Here is a 15,424-nt window from a genome sequence, read left to right as displayed (position 1 = left end):
AACAACTGTGCCAGACGCTTGCTCTCTTATACACGCGCTGCCGACCGCAGCACTGTATTGTGCCTCTTTACACATCTCTGCATTTGAATACCCATGACTATACCAGTTTCTTTGGCGATTCAGTGTATTTTATTATGATGATTATTTCTCTTAATATAGGTGGGTGCCAAAGGATATTGCAACACTCTGCGAGGAAAGTTAGTGACTGAAATTTCATGAGAAGACCCTGCCGCAATGAAAAACACCTTTGTTTTAATGATTGCCACTTCAGTTCCCATATACGTAGCATTCTCTCCTCTATTTCACGACAATACAAAAGGAGCTGCCCTGTAGGGTGTCAGGCAAATCCAACACCTTCCATGAAAACCCTGACATGATAAGCAAATCCAGTAGTATGTCAGATAGCTCCGAATAAATCGTGACATTAAATTAACCAAAGTAATACGAGTAACGAGTGAGCAAATGGAATATCACAGACTAACACAAGAATGTCTAAATGCATGTCATACCTTCCCACCGTGAGACAGACGCAGTTCCGAGGGGAGAAGCGAGAACAGAAGCCGAGAGCAGAACTGTGTTAAGCTGGAAGGCCCTACGATAAGGGACGGACGGACACCCACGTCGCCAGCTAACCGCTAGGACGACACCACCCGCAAGTTTTAGCGTGAGACTTTTTCGCGTCTCTGTTACGTTAGGACCACCCCCCAGCCCATGTTAAAAGCTAGAGCCCTCCAGAAGAACAGTATAGATCTTACGATAACGCCAAAAGGACCACGCCAGCTGCAAGTTTTAGCGTGAGACTTTTTCGCGTCTCTGTTACGTTGCAAACTTTAAAAACATTGCCCCACCACGAAAAGTATAACGTTTCTCATTGAAGAGACAGAATTTTTGTAGGCGGAGCTTAAGGTTAACATTGAGACGCTGATTGGTCATATGAAAACACAGCCAGATAGTTTTTTTTAAACCAACTTCGGTAAATTGTAGTAAGGAGAAGTTAGGAGAGAGTTGCTTAAGAGTTGCTTCCGAGAGGGCGAGCTGGACGGAGCTGCGCCGGCCGCCGCCCCCTGACAAACACCGACAAGGTAATGAACGCACGTGATGCCGCATATTTGAGCGCATAAGGCTTCACTCAGAACTGCAGAAGTCTCATCTGTTACACCCCCTTTACGTAATACTAGTGTCGATCGTCAATTAAAGCTCATGGTGTTCACATTTGCCACTTGAAGTAAAAATCTTAAACGCGATGATTTTTCTGTTATATAGTTATTGAGAAGCCACATCAGCCACTGTAATTTACGACAAGTTAGATAAGTAATTAAAGATAATTGAGGGTCAGTGTAGACCATTTCGATAGTTTTCCCTTTTGTGAAACTTAATTTAAACCTAGATTATAGATGTGATGTGGCATAGGTCATCCTTCGATCCATTGTAGAACTTGGAAACACATTCAGGGAATATTCGTTCACATTTTTGTTGAACGCAATTGGTTTTTACCATCCTGTATTAAAATATTTCCTTTTACCAATAGTGCAATTTATAAACGATGTTTTGTGAGTAGAATAAAATTTCCAATGGTAAACTTAACTGCTTTTTCGACGTTATTTTACCAGCTAACTAAAAATAGGAAAGCCTTGAACCCCTTCCACTAAATTTAGTTAGTATTAAGATTCCTTTACAGGGAGTGCAGTGGAGCTGACGCTGAAATGATTAAGTATTTGGTTACATCATCGCTAGTCTCACTGAACTCTTCTGAATTCTACATGTCATGTGTGGTCTGACGTCTCCTTACCAGCAACAGGTCCCAGGTTCAAACTAGTCAATTCCCTAAAAAACACGCTCAGAGCGTCGTTGCGCGAAAGTGGTAGGGAGACACGATATAGAACAAACAGACACCACACAGAATGTTTAGAGCCCTTCTTTGTACTTTTTCGGTATTTTCCATCAATTCTAACTGATATGGATCCCACACCGCACAGCAGTACTCCGGAAGTGGGAGGACAAGAGAAGTGTAAGCAATCTCTTTGGTACAGCTGTTCCATTTTCTAAGCGTTTTGATAATAAATCATATTCCTTGCTCCACTTTTCCCATAACCTTGTTTATGTGAACATTTCAACTTAAGGTACTGGTAATTTTAATCCATTAGTAATTAATTGAATTTGCAGACTACAGATTTGAGTGTTTTATTCTGTAACCGAAATTTAGCGAATTCCTTTTAATACTCATGTGGATGACTTCACCCTGACCCATTTCTAATGAGTTTGATGTCTGCGTAGTTTGCATTTTAATCTTTCCTCCTGCTTCGGGGCGTTCTTTAAATTTACATTAATAGATAAGGCATTATGCACGAAATTTCGGCACCATTTGATGTATAGGATATATACAAGATCTTGGGATCATTTCTCATTGTCAGTGCATTTGTCAGGTCCAGTCTTCAATTAATTTGTCGCTCAGACTTAATTATTCATTGCGAAGTCGAACAGTGTAGTGAACAGCGTAGACAATGTGAGCTGAGGTGGAGCAGCGCGAAGTACAAATTGATGGCCTGATGTCTTCCTGGCGTTGTTGCAGAAGCTTTCTTCAAGATACGAGCGATGGACGGGGTCGGCGCACCGTCAGCTTAGTACTTCCCACTGGAGAGAGATTTCTGCTGAAGGCTGTAGACTGACAGGAAGGAAGCGCTACCTGCTTTGTTTCAGAGGCGGCTTACGGCTTTCTGCGGTAGAAAAACAATCATTTCACTAAACCAGCACCTTTTGGAGGAACATAACAGGCGTGCTACTTTCCTGCAGGTGTTCAACCATCCAACACACTTTTAGCAACTCTAGTGTATAAGCTTGCTTTATAGAGACAAGCAAGGGGTCGTTAGTCTGGCACCGAAGGAGAGGCCTTCAGGGAATGCGACACCATAAGTAAGCAGTAGCTTTCAGTCAGTTTCGGTGCTGAAGACCGTCATGCAAGAAGAGACTACATCATGCACAGACGCACCAACTCCGCCGCTGTAATGAAATAGCAAGCAGCAGCCTCGGCGCCAGAAGACAGAAGTTAAAAGGTATTTGGAGACGGATTTTTACGTACCCGGGTGACTCGTGATGACGAGAAGGAGACGGCCTCACATCAGCAGTCACCTGTGAGCTGGGATGAAGATCTGACAGCCGAAGACTGGCAAGCTGGAGTCCGTTGTTCGAGTCCGGGACACTGGCCTTCCCCCGCCGCGTCGCTCCGTTGGCCGACGCACAACACACGCGGCCGCTTAGAGAAGAGAAACACTGGGACGCCACATCCAAGGTATCACCATCCGATGCACGACTTCGCTCTCAATAATTAAACGGGCCACCGCACGAGGCGCGTCTCCAGTCAACTGGGCGAGACGGCGACACGAGATACACACTGCCACTAGTAATCAGACGCCGCCGCTGCCGCAGTAGAAGGCTTCGCAAACGACACAGCTGCCGCTCTCCGAGCCATACCATCGAGTAAGGAAACAGTTGTACAAATCTTCAATAAAAGTTATCTTATGCAAAAATGCTGTTTCATTCTACCTCATACCCGAGCCAAGGAAGAACCCACCCTGCCCACACGTTGTTAAGAGAGAAAAGTTAATTTATTTAGTATTTTCACCTTCACGTAATGCTTTAGAATCAAATGCCCTTTGCAGTAATACTCATCCTGACAATTGACTAGCATCAAAAGAGAACACCCAGTTACATTTAGTGACAGAACTGTTACATTTGGTGTCAGAGTAAAAACCCTTGGCTCTATATGAGGTGTGAAAGGAGAGTCACTAAAGGTCCATAGTTTGTATTGTTTAATGTGTGAAAGGATAGAGGCTTGCATGGATAGTCGTAGTATCTTCTTTATTTAGAAGTGTATTTTCTCTCATAATTTTAAGAGTTTGTCGAAAATATTTAAACATCCTTTTCATTCAGTGTGGTAAGAGTGTGTAACTAACAGTCTGTAAAATGGTGACACGAAATCGTACACAGCCCGCATCTCGTGGTCATGCGGTAGCGTTCTTGCTTCCCACGCCCGGGTTCCCGGGTTCGATTCCCGGCGGGGTCAGGGATTTTCTCTGCCTCGTGATGGCTGGGTGTTGTGTGCTGTCCTTAGGTTAGTTAGGTTTAAGTAGTTCTAAGTTCTAGGGGACTTATGACCACAGCAGTTGAGTCCCATAGTGCTCAGAGCCATTTCGAAATCGTACAAAGTCAGAGTCAGCACCACAAGCGGTTTCTACTGATGAATCTATTCTGAGCTTAGTTTATCAAATAGCACAGCTTAAAAATGATAATAATGCATTATTTAAACAGTTGAGTGAGGTTAGGCAAACCAGTTCAATCTCTCCCACCCTAGATTCCTCAGCAGCAGCCTTGGTAACTCCTTTTTCAGGTAAACCTGGCGAGGACATAACAGCCTTTTTTGATGATTTAGTAGCAGCTTCAAAGTTAGGATCATGGTCAGATGAACAGCTCTTACAAATGACAAAGTTAAGATTGATAGGAGAGGCTAAAGCACACGTGTTATACCATGAAGACTTACGGAATGCTCCAACATTTGAGGAATTGAAGAAAGGATTACTTAAACGTTTTCAAAAACAGAACAGCTGTAGATTCTATAAGGAAAAATTACACACTATCACTCAGAGGCAAAACGAGTCGTTAGAAAGCTTTGTAGATAGGATTAGAAAAGTTAATATTAACACCTATCAGTTGACAACTAGTGATGAAGCAAATAAAGTTATTTTACAAGAGGAAGAAGATAGAGCTCTGGGTACATTTTTACGTGGGTTACCTCCTGAACCGTCCCGTTGTGTCAGGGCAAAGTTTCCTAAAAATCTAGCGGAAGCTGTATCTGTGGCGACGGCTTTCGAAGAAATAGACATTGTCACCAGATACAAGGAAAAGCGAAATGTATTTTCACCAGGAGTACGATGTTTTAGGTGCGATCGACAGGGCCATATAGCAAAAAATTGCAGACAACCTAAATGCACTAACTGTCAAAGAGTAGGTCACACATTCAAGGAATGCAGGTCTAAGAAAGTTTTTGGAAATAGAAATCAGTTAAACTCAAACGGGAATGTCGGAGCCGCCGCCAGGCGTTCCCAATAAAATTTCATGCCATTAAGGCGAATGTGAAGGCGGAATGCTGGTTATCTGCTACCATATAGGATAAAGAGGCAAGGATACTGGTGGATACAGGATACGTATCAATAGTGAGTAATGAATGTATTGGAGAAAAGAAATATGACCCTCCAAGGTATAGATTGAGTGGAGTAGGAGGAGGTAGAGTGAAGTCATTAGGATGTACATCACTGATTTTCTATATTCACGGTGTACAATTTCAAGAAGATGTAGAGGTGGTAACAAAGGTAACTGACGGGTACGACGCGATCCTAGGGTTGGATTTCCTGAATAAACATCACGCTAAAATCGACCTCAGACAGCAAACTGTAGAACTTAGCGGAATAGTGTTTCAGCTAGGTGACACCGCTGCAAAGGGCGCACTGCCGCAAGATTTCCCCAACCGGAAGGCGAAATCAACTACACTGCGTGCAACGTCCTTGAAGGTTGATTCGCGGGATCAGATACCATTTGGCTCAGGAAAACTTTTCTGGATGACCGTTGGCCCCGAGGTACCTACAGATACAATATGTCTAATAGAGACACTAGAGGAAAATGAGGAATTAGACGTATCACATTGTTTTGTACGTAGAAGTGTTGTACGGGTTCAAGACGTTGAGGGAGAAAGAAAAGTACCGGTACATATTGACAATTTCGGAGTGGAGGACAAAGAGTTGCATAAGGGAATATTAGTAGCTACAGTCAGTACTTCTGAAGAAGAAGATTTCATTTGGTCAGATATTGATAATGGTCAGAAACCAGACGCCCATAAAACCGCATTACGCCAGAAGATTGAGCATTTGAAAGGAAATGATAGAGACACGATAGAAGCAGTTTTAGTTGAGTCCAAGATTTATTTAATGCAGAAGGTCCATTGCCAGCAGCAGATATCACACAGCATAGGATCCCAACAGGAAATAGCCCCCCAGTTTATAGGAAGCCTTATAGAGTTCCGCATCACTTACAGCCAGTACTGGATGAATTTTTAGAACAGCATCTAAAAGATGGAATTATAGAATATTCTGATTCGCCTTATAATTCAAATATTGTAATTATTCCAAAGAAGTCTCCCGACTGTACGAAACGATATAGATTTTGTTGTGACTACAGACACCTTAACAAACAAACTATCTCAGATGTTTATCCTCTTCCAAACATTACAGATATCATTGACAGTTTGTGTAACAGTAAATACTTTTCAACAATCGATTTACGTAGCGGATATCATCAAATGGAAGTTGCACCTGAAGATAGGTATAAAACAGCATTTTCTACCCCTGGAGGCCACTGGCAATTTAAAATAATGCCTTTCGGTTTGAAAAATGCACCAGCAACTTTTCAAAGACTACTCGATGGAGTATTGCGAGGACTCAAAACTCAGCAATGTTGTGTATATCTAGACGATATTATTGTATTCTCCAAAGACATTAATGAACATGCTGCGCATCTTCGTAATGTTTTCCAGAGACTTAGAAAAGCTAAATTAACATTAAATATGGAAAAATGTAGTTTTGCATTGACAGAGGTTACATACCTAGGGCATGTTATTAGTGAAAAAGGAATTAAAACAGATCCTCGATTAATTTCGGCAGTTAAGGACTTCCCAACACCACAACGTGTTAAGGAAGTACAAAGTTTCATTGGTCTCGCATCGTATTACCGAAAATATGTTCAAAATTTTGCTGAAATTTTCCGACCCTTAACCCAATTATTGGAAAAGGGTGCAAAATTTCATTGGTCTGAAGAATGTGAATCAGCATTTCAAACCCTTAAAGGTAAGTTAACACACAGTCCAGTATTAGCCTACCCAGATTATAATAAAGAATTTATTTTATCCTGTGACGCAAGTGGTCATTCAGTAGGAGTTGTTTTGGGTAAGAATATTAATGGCACGGAACACCCCATAGCCTACGCTTCGAGACAACTAACAACAGCAGAAAGAAATTATTCCACAACGGAGAAAGAATTGTTAAGTGTTATTTGTGGCATCAAATACTTTAAATGCTACTTGTATGGTAGGAAATTCAAGGTTATTACAGACCACGCAGCTTTAAAATGGTTGCTTGGGTTAAAGGATCCATCTAGTCGTCTCACCCGTTGGGCCCTATGTCTTTCCGAAATGGATTTCGAAGTTATCCATAAACCAGGCAAAAAAGACACACGAATGCAGATTGCCTAAGTCGGAAAATAGCACTATTGGAAGCAACAGGCCGAGATACTGAGGACTGAAGAAAGGCACAAGATGAGGATACAGAATGCAAAAAATACGCAACTCAAAAACAATTTTGCTTAGAAGATGGTGTATTATGCCGTAAAACAAAACTTGGACTGCAAATTGTTGTTCCCCAACACCTTAGACAATGGCAGATGCCCACGGTCATATCCTTCCAGGACACGGTGGACAGCGGACAACCGAAAGACGCGTAGCAGAGCGATTTTGGTGGCTAACCAGAAAGCAGGATGTTGCGCAGTACGTTCGTAATTGCATTGCGTGCGCACAACGAGCTGAACTTTCTCGTTTAAAAATACCCTTACAGAGGCTCCCCGAGGCTTCATGTCCACTTCAAATCTGTGGACTGGATCTCTACGGGCCATATCATAAAACACCTGCTGGTAATAAATATGTTCTTACGATTATAGATCACTTTTCACGCTATCTAGCTATGGTGAGTCTCCCAGATGAGCAAGAAAAACAGTTGCCCAAGCTTTAGTTAACAACTGGATACTTAAATTTGGCGTACCTGAAGCTATTATCACAGATCAGGGATCTAATTTTATGTCTGAATTAATGAAACAGCTATGCCACTTATTAAAAATACGTAAATTACGCTCAACTCCGTTACACCCTCAGTGCAACGGACGCACAGAAACAGCTCATCGGACAATTGGCAAGATGCTTAGTTATTATATTAATGAACAACATTCTAATTGGGATACGTATTTACCAATAGTCGTGTCGGTATACAACGCCAAAACGCATGAAGCAACTGGCATGTCACCTTATGAAGTGGTCTATGGGAGAAAAATGCCGTCCCCCTTTGATGTAATCAGGCAGAAAAACGGAAAAGTCGGAGAAACAGTAAGAGATTTCAGTCGAATGATGAAGGATGTATGGAAAAAGGTTCAAAAATCTAATACAAAGGCTTTGGAACGACAGGAAAGATTAGGTAATGCCCAAGCTAAATATCCAAATTACAAAATCGGTCAGTGGGTGATGCTGTCAACCCCATACATTGCGAAAGGAAAAACGAAAAATTTTGTAACAAACTACAGAGGTCCTTATCAAATTATTGAGATCACGTCACCAGTCAACGTTAAACTGCAACTGCCCACCCGAACTACTATTGTCCATGCAAGTCGTTTAAAACCTTTCAAGAGCACTCCAGATGTAATTCCTTCAACAATAGTGTTTGCTTTTCCGAAGGGTGGAGGAAGTGTCCGAAAAGGAAAAAGAGTGGCCACGCCAGCACAACATACACACATGGCACCATACAGTCTTCGACCAAGGGTGCGAATGACCTAGTTGAATCTCAGTAGACTGTGGATGTATACAAACGTAAATAATTAATAACTGACAATGGTTTATTTTTTAAGGAAAAAAAGTGAACGTAGAAACATGTCGATCTTGTAGTTAACAATGAATTCCTTCTTTTCTTTGTTCTTGTTTTTACTAGGTTGGTAGGCCCATAACCATGTTGTTTGCTTTTTACAGAAAACACCATGGAAGCATTTCCTACATAAAACCTATCCTACCTCAATGACTCCCTTGACAGTTCCCTTCTAAAGTCAGTAGATATGTTCGTTAACTGACAGCAAGGCAAAATTGATGCCAATGTTACAATGCAACATGTCTTAAAATTAAAAAGTAAACACAAAACTAAAATTATAGTGCTAGGAACGTGAATATCTGAAACCTTTGTGTTGGTGTTTCTGCTTTGTACAGTTTTCTTTTATTTAAGACGAAAAAATAAGCCAAATAATAATATACCACTTCATCAAATCCATGTTAACTGGATACCGCACTCTTAACTGGTGTACTTCAGTGGTTACTTTCGAGTATTAGTGTATTAATTTTGTTTATGTACTTCAGTCCTTATTAAACAGTCTCATGTTACAATAAACAATACTGTAGAATAGATATTCTTGCATTAATATAGGGTAGATTAGGCAGGTGTTGCTATGTAATTTTCTAAGTGAAAAATCTATTTTTGTTTATTCGTTGTCATCAAGATTTGTTACACTTATTATAACCATTTATGTGTGAACAATGTGATTCATGAGCGTACAGTGCTTTTGTAAAGTGCTAAAGTATTTTCAACATACTTAATGTGAAGCGTCTGTAATCTTCTAAGTCGAGAGTTTTCATTGCTTGTGTTAGTGCTTTTGCCGTGTGAAGAGTGGAAGAATGTTGAGTGGTAAATTCGAGGGCGAATTTCTCCGAAGGGTGGAGGAATGTTGAGTGGTACTTAAGTAAATAAATTAATGAAATCAAAGTGAATTAGAAATTAGAACATAAATGAAAAACTTAGTTTAGTTTAGAAGAATTACACACTGGCAAACAGCGGGCAGAACAGCAGAACAGAAGAGACAATGACCATGAAGTCAGCAAGTTCCACATAAGCGGACGCTGTCGATTCAGCCGTCAGGGCATCGCCCGACCGGCTCACGTGTTTCTCAGTTGTCACATGTGAGCAAAGGCCCTCGCCTGCATTCCAAGAGCCAATGACCGACGTTAAGAAGATTCTTCGAGAAGCTTTTCAACGTGACAAACGAGGCAATGACCGTGAAGTCGTTCACCTCCAGTGAACCGAAGTGAAGAAATACGCGAGATGCAGTGGGCCTGACAGACGAAGGAAGAAGAGAAGAGTAGCAGTAGCTTTCAGTCAGTTTCGGTGCTGAAGACCGTCATGCAAGAAGAGACTATATCATGTACAGACGCACCAAGTCCGCCACTGTAATGGAATAGCAAGCAGCAGCCTCGGCGCCAGAAGACAGAAGTTAAAAGGTATTTGAAGACGGATTTTTACGAACCCGGGTGACTCGTGAGGACGGGAAGGAGACGGCCTCACATCAGCAGTCACCTGTGAGCTGGGATGAAGATCTGACAGCTGAAGAGTGGCAAGCTGGAGTCCGTTGTTCGAGTCCGGGACACTGGCCTTCCCCCGCGGCGCCGCTCTGCTGGCCGACGCACAACACACGCGGCCGCTTAGAGAAGAGAAACACTGGGACGCCACATCCAAGGTATCACCATCCGATGCACGACTTCGCTCTCAATAATTAAACGGGCCACCGCACGAGGCGCGTCTCCGTGTCTCCAGTCAACTGGGCGAGACGGCGACACGAGATACACACTGCCACTAGTAATCAGACGCCGCCGCTGCCGGAGCAGAAGGCTTCGCAAACGACACAGCTGCCGCTCTCCGAGCCATAACATCGAGTAAGGAAACAGTTGTACAAATCTTCAATAAAAGTTATCTTATGCAAAAATGCTGTTTCATTCTACCTCATACCCGAGCCAAGGAAGAACCCACCCTACCCACACGTTGTTAAGAGAGAAAAGTTAATTTATTTAGTATTTTCACCTTCACGTAATGCTTTAGAATCAAATGCCCTTTGCAGTAATACTCATCCTGACAATTGACTAGCATCAAAAGAGGAAACCCAGTTTCATTTAGTGACAGAACTGTTACACTGGGAATGCGAGAGTCCACAACAGTTGGCCGCAGTTATAAGAATTTAGAAACTATTGAGAATTTCCAACAAAATCTTGGCACCCTAGGACAAGAAACAAAGAGAAGAACTGTCCAGGGGAAAGCTTCCATTGGCTGGCACTGATATATTCCCAGCCGATGGTAAGATGAGGTGACCAAAGTTCAGCGCTCTGGAACCAGGAAAAAGCTGTGGTTTAAAATGACCGATTCGTGGATTGGACTTTTGTACTGGTGCTTCATGTAGAAAGTTTGTTTGAAGACTTGGCGTGCACTAGCCATTTAAGCAGATGTGATCCCATGTAGATTTCAGTCTGTTTCATACTGCACTAATACCAATTCAAGTCTGTTCTGCATTTCATTCCAGGCTGATGCTCATTTTCATTACCATTCAAGTTTGTTTCCGTTTCCGATGCCTGTCTTCCATCCTGACCATGATGTTGCTTTCGCAGCCTTATTACGGTAATGATTCGGGTTTTAACTCTGCTGCCAGTGAGTAATTCCTCTGAGCACCTTCTTCCTTCCAATTCCGTTTAGTTTGCTGCTGCTTCAGCAATTTCATTCCACGCATAATTCCATTCCATTCCATCCTAAGCTGCTTCCAGATCCTTGATGATAGTAAAATATTAAAACTCTTACCTCTAGTACCATCTAGAAGTCTGCATACGGGTCCACCAACGCCAAACAGCCGGCTACTTATGTAACTATTTTGTTTTTTTTTATTATGAGTTGTTTGTTGATGTTGTGTATGAGAACTAATTTCCTACTCTTAATTTTCATGTGTAACTGGTTGTGACGACCTGAACAGTGCAACTGCTTTCGAAACGCTGTCTGTTAAGCAAAGTCGCCAAACCCATCTGAAACTGTATATTAGTATTAAAATAAACTTTTACCAGAAATACACTGAAGAGCCAAAGATTCTGGTACACCTGCCTAATATCGTGTAGGGCCCCCGCGAGCACGCACAAGTGTCGCAACACGACGTGGTATGGACTCGACTAATGTCTGAAGTCATGCTGGAGGGAACAGACATCATGACTCCTGCAGCACTGTCCATGAATCCGTAAAGAGCACAAGAGGATGGAGATCTCTTCTGAACAGCATGTTGAAAGGCGTCCCAGATATGCTCTGTAATGTTCATGTCTGGGGAGTTTGATGGCCAGCGGAAGTGTTTAAAATCAGAAGAGCGTTCCTGGAACCACTCTGCAGAAATTCTGGACCTGTCTGGTGTCGCATTGTCCTGATGGACCTGCCTAAGTGTGTCGGAATGCACAATGGACATGAATGGTTGGAGGTGATCAGACAGGATGCTTACGTATGTGTCATCTGTCAGAGTCGTATCTAAACGTATCAGCGGTCCCATATCACTCCAACTGCACAAGTCTTACACTATTACAGAGCCTCCACCAGCTGACATGCAGGGTCCAGAGAGTCATGAGGTTGTCTCCATACCCATACACGTCCATCCGCTCGATACAATTTGAAACAAGACTCGTCCGACCAGGCAACATGTTCCCAGTCATCAACAGTCCAATGTCGGTGGTGACGGGCCTATTCGAGGGGTAAGGCTTTGTGTTGCGCAGTCATCAAGAGTAAACGAGTTGGCCTTCGGTTCCCAAAGCCCATATCGATGACGTGTCGTTGAATGGTTCGCACGCTGACACTTGATGGCTCAGCTCAAAATCTGCAGCAATTTGCGGAAGGGTTGCACTTCTGTCACGTTGAACGATTCTCTTCAGTCTGCGTTGGTCCCGTTCTTGCAGAATCTTTTTTTGGCCGCAGCAATGTCGGAGATTTTATGTTTTACTAGATTTCTGATATTCACGGTACACTCGTGAAATGGTCGTACGGGAAAATCCCCATTTCATCGCTACCTCTGAGATGCTGCATCTCATCGTTCATATGACTACAACGTTCAGACACATTTAAATCTTGATAACCTGCCATTGTAGCAGCAGTAACCGAGCTAACAGCTGTGCCAAACGCTTGTTGTCTTAAGTAAGCGCTGCCGACCGCAGCGTGGTATTTTGCCTGTTTACATATTTCTGTATTTGAATACCCGTTCCTATACGAGTTTCTTTGGCGCTTCAGTGCAATTAGAATCGTAAAACTGTATGCTAAATAAGCTATCCTGTGAAATTTTGTATTGTGCAGTGAAGTGAACAGTACTGCAATGGATGACGTCAGGGTTTGTCTTATATTTCCAACACACAAAATTAACGGGGTAAAAGTTCTACATGCTATTACGAATCGAATTTCGAAAGAAAAAATATCCAAAATGCCATAGTGAAAATGCCCTGTAATTTTACGTACGCAAACTAAGCAAAACTGCAGACACTATATGGCATGCACACGCGTATGTAACACTGCACTGTAAGAATAAGATTGTCTGATAAAGTAAATAACTGAATTACATATTACTGAACACAACATGATAATCTTGAAATGCAGATCTCGTCTGTGAACGATTTTATTGCATCTTGACTGCTGTTAAACTGTCCCCAACAAATTTTTACGACTTGTGGTAATGGAAACTCGGTACTGCTCGAAAGTAGTGGAAATGAAAATGCAGCGCAATAGCAAACCAGCTCAAGAAAAACCTTGTCAAGTGCAATGCAATTAAAAGCAGTACTGCTAAGCACACCATTCCTTATGTTTCCAACGACTTTGTGCGTCGCCGCATTGCACTGAGACGAACAATTACAAAACAAAATTTTGGTGAAGAGACAATGTAAGAAACTAACCTTACTGAATGAATGAAGAGAGACTAGCATTCAAAAACTGTATTGTGAAACTCTGATTCCTTAACAATTACAACCGTTTTCATAAAATTCACTCCTTATAAAATATGACTCTGCCTTGATATTATTTAATGAAATTGTAAACGAGTGATGAATCTACAAGTCTCAGTCCAATCTATATGAGCAGATAACTGTTTAATCACGTCCCGACAATCTGACTAGCTGATCCAGACCAATAAACAAAGTCATACTAAATATTTACCTTTCTCAAACTCATGATGAATGAAGTAATGCAGCGTCGGCGTTACCTGAGTATTTTCAAGTTTATCAAATCACTCTTTACAATATCGTATTTCCAAAAAGCAACAACCTCTGCGTTTGCATCTTTCTGTTCAGCTAATTATTTCCAGGTCACTCAGCAGTGTCACCAACACCTGAATCTCTCACATACTTCTCCCTGAATGCTACACTGGCAACGACAATGCTACTGACAACCAAAGATCACGCTGCTTGTACTCTTAACCCCTGTGGCGTAACATATCAACTACTGTAGACTCCTGTTTGGAAAATACCTAGTTTACAGTTATGAAGTATGACAAGTCGAATAAAAACAGAGCTCACATCACTTTCACAGAATACCAAAAATAAGCTAGAAACCTTACACTTGAAGCTTCGGTCGACGGGTAAGAGTTTTAGTCCGGTTCACTCGCATAAAAGGAACGAAGCGTTCAATCTCCGGCTGCTGTACGCCATCCGCCAAGCACCGACTACTAACCCACATGTATTCGAGACATCAGCCCATCCCACATGTGGCAGCACATCACGACCCGCCGACCGCCAATTCTTCGAAGTCAACAGCCGACCAAAACGTGGGTGAGATCGTTTGCTGTGTCATGCCAGACAGAGGTCCATAAAGTATTTCGCATTCACTTCCTTATTTTAATAAGTAGATGACTGAAGTTGTAACCACTGCTTATCTCTCAATTATTAAAATGTATTGCCCAGATCCTAGACTAGAAGGCTTATTTCGACAAAGATGTGATATCTGATTTGATTAATGACGATTGAAACACCCCCGTTTTGCACTTAATTGGGTTTTGTGTGATTTACCGAAGCCGCCAAACAATTAATTATTATAATTATATGACAGTGTGCTTAATGGATGAAAGGCTATCGGTTTTTCTGTTGTGGTTTCGGAGGTATTTCAACCGAGTGCGGCTGTTCTGAAATGGAATAGTTAATGATTGAAGGTTTGTCTATTACTAAAGACCATACAGGTTGCGATGTACAAACTGATATGTATTTTCTACTAACACACCAATTCTGAAGCAGTTGCTACCTTCGCATTACACGTCTAATTACGGTTATATCTTTTATTGGATGCTGATTTTAAGTACTTCGTCACACGCAATGATGGTGGTTAACGTTCACAACAATCCTCACTGCAATCCATGGTTGTTGCTGGTCGACGCGGTTGACGCGAAACACGTAATTCGGCACTTCTCACTTTCTGTTTCATATCACTCGCGAATCGGTATCGATGAGGGTCCACCCCACGACGATCAGGGGGACGCGCTCATTTGTCATACACCGGTGAATTTACCGTTTACTACTCACTCGACCACCATTCTTGCCCGTCTCTCCAGTAGTACTGCTCACTCGACGCTCATCTCACTGCCTCCTGCAGCGCTCGACAATCGACTCCTGTCTGCTATCGACCTGGGTGTCGAATACTAGCATCTATGTTTGTGGGATCACGAATCCCTTACACGATGATGCCTGGCGTCCCCCCTAAAAAAGAAATATATCAGCACAATTTCAATATACCTCAGTTTTGGCACCCTATGGGCAACATGATAC

Source organism: Schistocerca americana, chromosome 4, assembly GCF_021461395.2.
Source record: "Schistocerca americana isolate TAMUIC-IGC-003095 chromosome 4, iqSchAmer2.1, whole genome shotgun sequence".
NCBI classification, from domain to species: domain Eukaryota; kingdom Metazoa; phylum Arthropoda; class Insecta; order Orthoptera; family Acrididae; genus Schistocerca; species Schistocerca americana.
The sequence above is the reverse complement of the archived record's forward strand: the minus strand, read 5'-3'. Positions refer to the sequence as shown.